Genomic DNA, 5,767 nt, shown 5'->3' on the forward strand with positions numbered 1-5,767 from the left:
TGGAGAATCCCACGGACAGAGGAGCCTGGTGGGCTACAGTCCATCGTGTGGCAAAGAGTTGGACACGACTGAACTGACTTGGCAGGCACGCACATACACACACACATATATGGCAAATTAATGTATAAGTTGATGCTCCCAAATATTCCATATACAAACTTTCCTCATCTCTCCATTTAAGGGTTGTTATTCTAGAGACTTCTGCAGCAAAAGTCTGAGTAAATCTGAAAGTACAGCTAGGCCAAAAGACTTAATAGTCTTAAGGTGGAAGGTGGGCGTGGCCTGATGAGATCAGGATTTTAGCACTGCACCTGGGCATATGAGTAACCAATAAGTATTTGCAAAGTGAAGTGATTTAAGTAGATGAAAGAAGGAAGGCATGTTTTGGTTGGTCTTTCAGTCCTGTCCAACTCTATGCGACCCCACTGACTGAGCCCACCGGGCTCCTCTGTCCATGGGATTCTCCAGGCAAGAATACCGGAGTGGATTGCCATGCCCTCCTCCAGGGGATCTTCCCGACCCAGGGACTGAACCCAGTCTCCTGCATTGCAGGTGGACTCTTCACCATCTGAGCCACAAGGGAAGACTCCTAAAGAAGCGAGGAAAGTGACAACGGAAACAAGGGTGAGAAAATCCAGCAAATATTTTGCTATATGTTACAAGGATAAGTCCTACTTTTGCCTTAAAAAAATCCCATTTTTAAACTAACTGTTATTCTCACTAGGCATCATGTCAATTATTTGGAACAGACTGGTTCCAAATAGGAAAAGGAGTACATCAAGGCTGTATATTGTTACCCTGTTTATTTAACCTATATGCAGAGTACATCATGAGAAACGCTGGACTGGAAGAAACACAAGCTGAAATCAAGATTGCTGGGAGAAATATCAATAACGTCAGACAGGCAGATGACACCACCCTTATGGCAGAAAGTGAAGAGGAACTAAAAAGCCTCTTGATGAAAGTGAAAGAGGAGAGAAAAAGTTGGCTTAAAGCTCAACATTCAGAAAATGAAGATCATGGCATCCGGTCCCATCACTTCATGGGAAATAGATGGGGAAACAGTGGAAACAGTGTCAGACTTTATTTTTCTGGGCTCCAAAATCACTGCAGATGGTGACTGCAGCCATGAAATTAAAAGACGCTTACTCCTTGGAAGGAAAGTTATGACCAACCTAGATAGCATATTCAAAAGCAGAGACATTACTTTGCCAGCAAAGGTTCGTCTAGTCAAGGCTGTGGTTTTTCCTGTGGTCATGTATGGATATGAGAGTTGGACTGTGAAGAAGCCTGAGCTCCGAAGAATTGATGCTTTTGAACTGTGGTGTTGGAGAAGACTCTTGAGAGTCCCTTGGACTGCAAGGAGATCCAACCAGTCCATTCTGAAGGAGATCAGCCCTGGGATTTCTTTGGAAGGAATGATGCTAAAGCTGAAACTCCAGTACTTTGGCCACCTCATGTGAAGAGTTGACTCATTGGGAAAGACTCTGATGCTGGGAGGGATTGGGGGCAGGAGGAGAAGAGGACGACAGAGGATGAGATGGCTGCATGGCATCACTGACTCGATGGACGTGAGTTTGAGTGAACTCCGGGAGTTGGTGATGGACAGGGAGGCCTGGCGTGCTGCGATTCATGGGATTGCAAAGAGTCGGACACGACTGAGCGACTGATCTGATCTGATCTGATAGAGAGAGAGAGAGAGAGAGAGAGAGAGATCAATTCCAGGTAGCGCTAGTGGTGAAGAACCCGGCTGCCAATGCAGGAGACACAGGAGACATGGGTTCAATCCCTGGGTTAGGGAGATCCCCTGGAGGAGGGCATGGCAACCCACTCCAGTATTCTTGGCTGGAGAATCCCACGGACAGAGGAGCCTGGTGGGCTACAGTCCATCGTGTGGCAAAGAGTTGGACACGACTGAACTGACTTGGCAGGCACGCACATACACACACACATATATGGCAAATTAATGTATAAGTTGATGCTCCCAAATATTCCATATACAAACTTTCCTCATCTCTCCATTTAAGGGTTGTTATTCTAGAGACTTCTGCAGCAAAAGTCTGAGTAAATCTGAAAGTACAGCTAGGCCAAAAGACTTAATAGTCTTAAGGTGGAAGGTGGGCGTGGCCTGATGAGATCAGGATTTTAGCACTGCACCTGGGCATATGAGTAACCAATAAGTATTTGCAAAGTGAAGTGATTTAAGTAGATGAAAGAAGGAAGGCATGTTTTGGTTGGTCTTTCAGTCCTGTCCAACTCTATGCGACCCCACTGACTGAGCCCACCGGGCTCCTCTGTCCATGGGATTCTCCAGGCAAGAATACCGGAGTGGATTGCCATGCCCTCCTCCAGGGGATCTTCCCGACCCAGGGACTGAACCCAGTCTCCTGCATTGCAGGTGGACTCTTCACCATCTGAGCCACAAGGGAAGACTCCTAAAGAAGCGAGGAAAGTGACAACGGAAACAAGGGTGAGAAAATCCAGCAAATATTTTGCTATATGTTACAAGGATAAGTCCTACTTTTGCCTTAAAAAAATCCCATTTTTAAACTAACTGTTATTCTCACTAGGCATCACGTCAATTTTAAACTAGTATGAGAAATTTTTATTGACTTAATATGTTGTCCGTTATTACCTGTTTATTTTCTGGAGATGAAGTTGGGGTTTTGTTAAAAGCAAATATCTGATTTGTTCTTAACAGTGTCTGAAGAAAAATTACAATAGGAGATAAGTCCCTATTTCTTGACCTTTAAAGTGGACAAGTACCAAAAAATGGTAAATTCTTGATAGTATTATGTGTTTTTAAGAGTATTCAAAACAGACACTATCAGTGGTAGTGAAAACTGGTAACTTTACCTGGAAAGCAATTTGGCAGCCTATTTAATCATTTTAAATACACTATCCTTTGACCATTTATTTACCAGATGTTACTTGAGCCTGTGCTCTGCTGAGCTCTTGGGAGTCAGGGGAAGAAGAAAGACAGGTCTCCCGCCCTTTTGGAGCTCATATTCCAGAGAAGACAAAATAATTTCGTATAAGGTGACATTCTAAGATTAAAATTAAGTAGCATCATCTGAAGAGATGATGGCTTCACTGAGAAGGTGACTATGAGTCTTATAAAAAGTTAATACACAGAAATCTCAATTAAATAGAGCTGCGAGACCAAAAGGGGGAGCCCTCCTTGCCCTGCAACCACAGCAGAGCCCAACAGGAAGAAAGACTCCTCTTTTTTTCTGGCAACAACTGAATCAATGAAAAACCATGGTCTCTTTGTTTATTACGCCCTACCCACCTCCTTTTCCCCTCTATAAGAGTGTTCTCCTTCCCTTCCTCTGTGGTGACTTGTGCATGGTTTACCAGTTACACACTCTCAATTGTAATTCTCTATTATTTCTGAATAAACTCATCCTTGCTGGAGTAATAATCACCAGTCTATTTGTTATAGGTCAGTAGTTGAAACCACAATGACGAAGAGTCACTAACTTTTGCAGAAGCAAGAGCAAGTACACTCTAAGGTAAGGGATAAGTTTGTAGGTTGGTGTATTTCCAGTTCATAAGGAAGGAATGACTGATAGGTTGGAGAGGCAGGCATGGGCCAGATCTTAGCAGACTGGCAAATCAAGATGAGATAATTGAATTAGACGACTCCAGTATTCTTGCTTGAAAATTTTATGGACAGAGGAGCCTGGCAGGCTACAGTCGATGGGGTCACAAAGAGTTGGACATGACTGAGCACACACACACATTAACTGCAAAGGGGTGAGGAGACATTAAAAGGATTTTAGATAGAGAATAGCATGATGATTCCTAGTAATTCCATTACTAGGAACTTACTCTGTGGATACACTCATAAACACATTTTAGATATATGTATAAGATATTGTTCAGCACTGTTTGTAATAAGAAAATTTTGGAAATAATCATGGGCTAACTAAATGATGGTTAATATTAATTAGATGATGGCAAACCCTTGCAATAGAATATTTTAAAGCCTTTTAAAAAGAAATGGTTCTGTTGGTTGCAATATTCAGAGAGCTTCCAGAAATATTTTTAAGGAAAATTAAAAAGCAAGGCACAGGGCATTTTGTATTGTGATATATTTAAGAAAAATATTTACAAATGTACACTTTTGTGGGGGTTGGAGGGAAGAGTTTGTTGATGATGTATATGTTTGGGGAAAGACTTGGGAGCAAACTAAAGAGAGTTCCTAGTGTTTATTTTTTCACAGTATTTGAATTTTATGATGTATTTGTATTTCATTTAAAAAAAAAAGTCAACAGTAGTTAGCTGAGTAGTGAAATAATGGATTATTTTTCTATTAGAAATAAAATATTTTAAATGATGATTTTTCTACATTTATTTTACACTGCAAAACACATACTAAGACCTGGCTATTTGTGTTGATTATTTTTTTCCTGCAAGGATGCTATAGAAGCTTAGGAGAAATGGAGAAGAATGTTAGGAAGGTGCCTAGCAATACCACTAGAAATTTTTATGAAAATATTTATTGTGTGTGTTTCTAACCCATAACCAGATAGGTAGTTAATATTGAATATAAATAATTGGGGCTTAAAAAATAACAGCTAATCGACATTTAGTAGTAAAATTCTCAAAATTAGTTCAGAGAGTAAGGCATACTTTGAAAGACATATTTATTTACAGAGATGAATGACAGCTAAGCAAAAGATCTGGAGTTTGGTCCTGACTCTATTCCAGACCTGGCTACTGGGGAAAGTACATTGATCCTTAATTTCATTTTCTATATGTAAAATAACCACTGGGCTACATGCTACCAGCTCAAAATTTCACTGGTTCAGAAATATGTTAAAATATACTCATTGTTTCTGGCCCCTTCTAACAGTAACCTACTTTTCTAGACCTCTGGTCCCTAGATGAATCTAGCCATGCTGACCCATTTCACATCCTCTGAACATCTTGAGTTTGGACTTCGTTTGTCCCATCATTCTCTCTGCTTGGATGCCTTCTTTCCAAAACCCCTTTGGATATTCACGAGCTACTCCCAGCTTAAGGCTTTACCTGTTCAAAAATAAGGTCTCTTGCTGTCTCACCTCCTAAACTCTTGTGCTTGTTACCACAGCTCTGAAGCCCTCAGCCACGTGGGAGGTGGTGGTGATTGATGGTTTTAGTCGCTAAGTTGTGTCCTACTTTTGCAACCCCATGGACTGTGGCCTGCCAGGCTCCTCCGTCCATGGGATTCTCCAGGCAAGAATACTGCTGCTGCTAAGTCACTTCAGTCATGTCCGACTCTGTGTGACCCCATTGATGGCAGCCCATGAGGCTCCCCCGTCCCTGGGATTCTCCAGGCAAGAACACTGGAGTGGGTTGCCATTTCCTTCTCCAATGTGTGAAAGTGAAAAGTGAAAGTGAAGTCGCTCAGTCATATCTGACTCTTAGCGACCCCATGGATTGCAGCCTATCAGGCTCCTCCATCCATGGGATTCTCCAGGCAAGAATACTGCAGTGGGTTGCTATTTCCTTCTCCAGGGTATCTTGCTGACCCAGGGATCCAACCCATGTCTCCTGCCTTGCAGGTGGATTCTTTAACACTGAGACACCAGGGAAGCCATTGTACCTTGTATCTTAAGGGCAGAGACAATGAGTTCTTAGTTTCATAGGGCTGCTGTAGCCAATGACTACACCCACATCACATCAGAGTTGTATAGCTCTGTTTCAACAGATCTAAAGATTTCTGAACTGAAAAACACACCTCAAGTAGGTGATTCCGTTTTCCCTTGTCCTCTGATTC

At 42.0% G+C, this 5,767-nt stretch overlaps 1 long non-coding RNA gene across 1 annotated transcript; it reads left to right on the forward strand.

Annotated features, from left to right (window-relative positions):
• Positions 1–2,302: 2,302 nt before the first annotated feature.
• Positions 2,303–3,756, forward strand: LOC147371132 (uncharacterized). Its single transcript, XR_015165847.1, has 2 exons — positions 2,303–2,470; positions 3,446–3,756. It is a non-coding gene; the product is annotated as an uncharacterized LOC147371132 (long non-coding RNA).
• Positions 3,757–5,767: the final 2,011 nt, after the last annotated feature.

This window comes from Bos grunniens, chromosome 6, assembly GCF_055505025.1.
Source record: "Bos grunniens cultivar Pamir isolate PY7600 chromosome 6, Bosgru_T2T1.0, whole genome shotgun sequence".
NCBI classification, from domain to species: domain Eukaryota; kingdom Metazoa; phylum Chordata; class Mammalia; order Artiodactyla; family Bovidae; genus Bos; species Bos grunniens.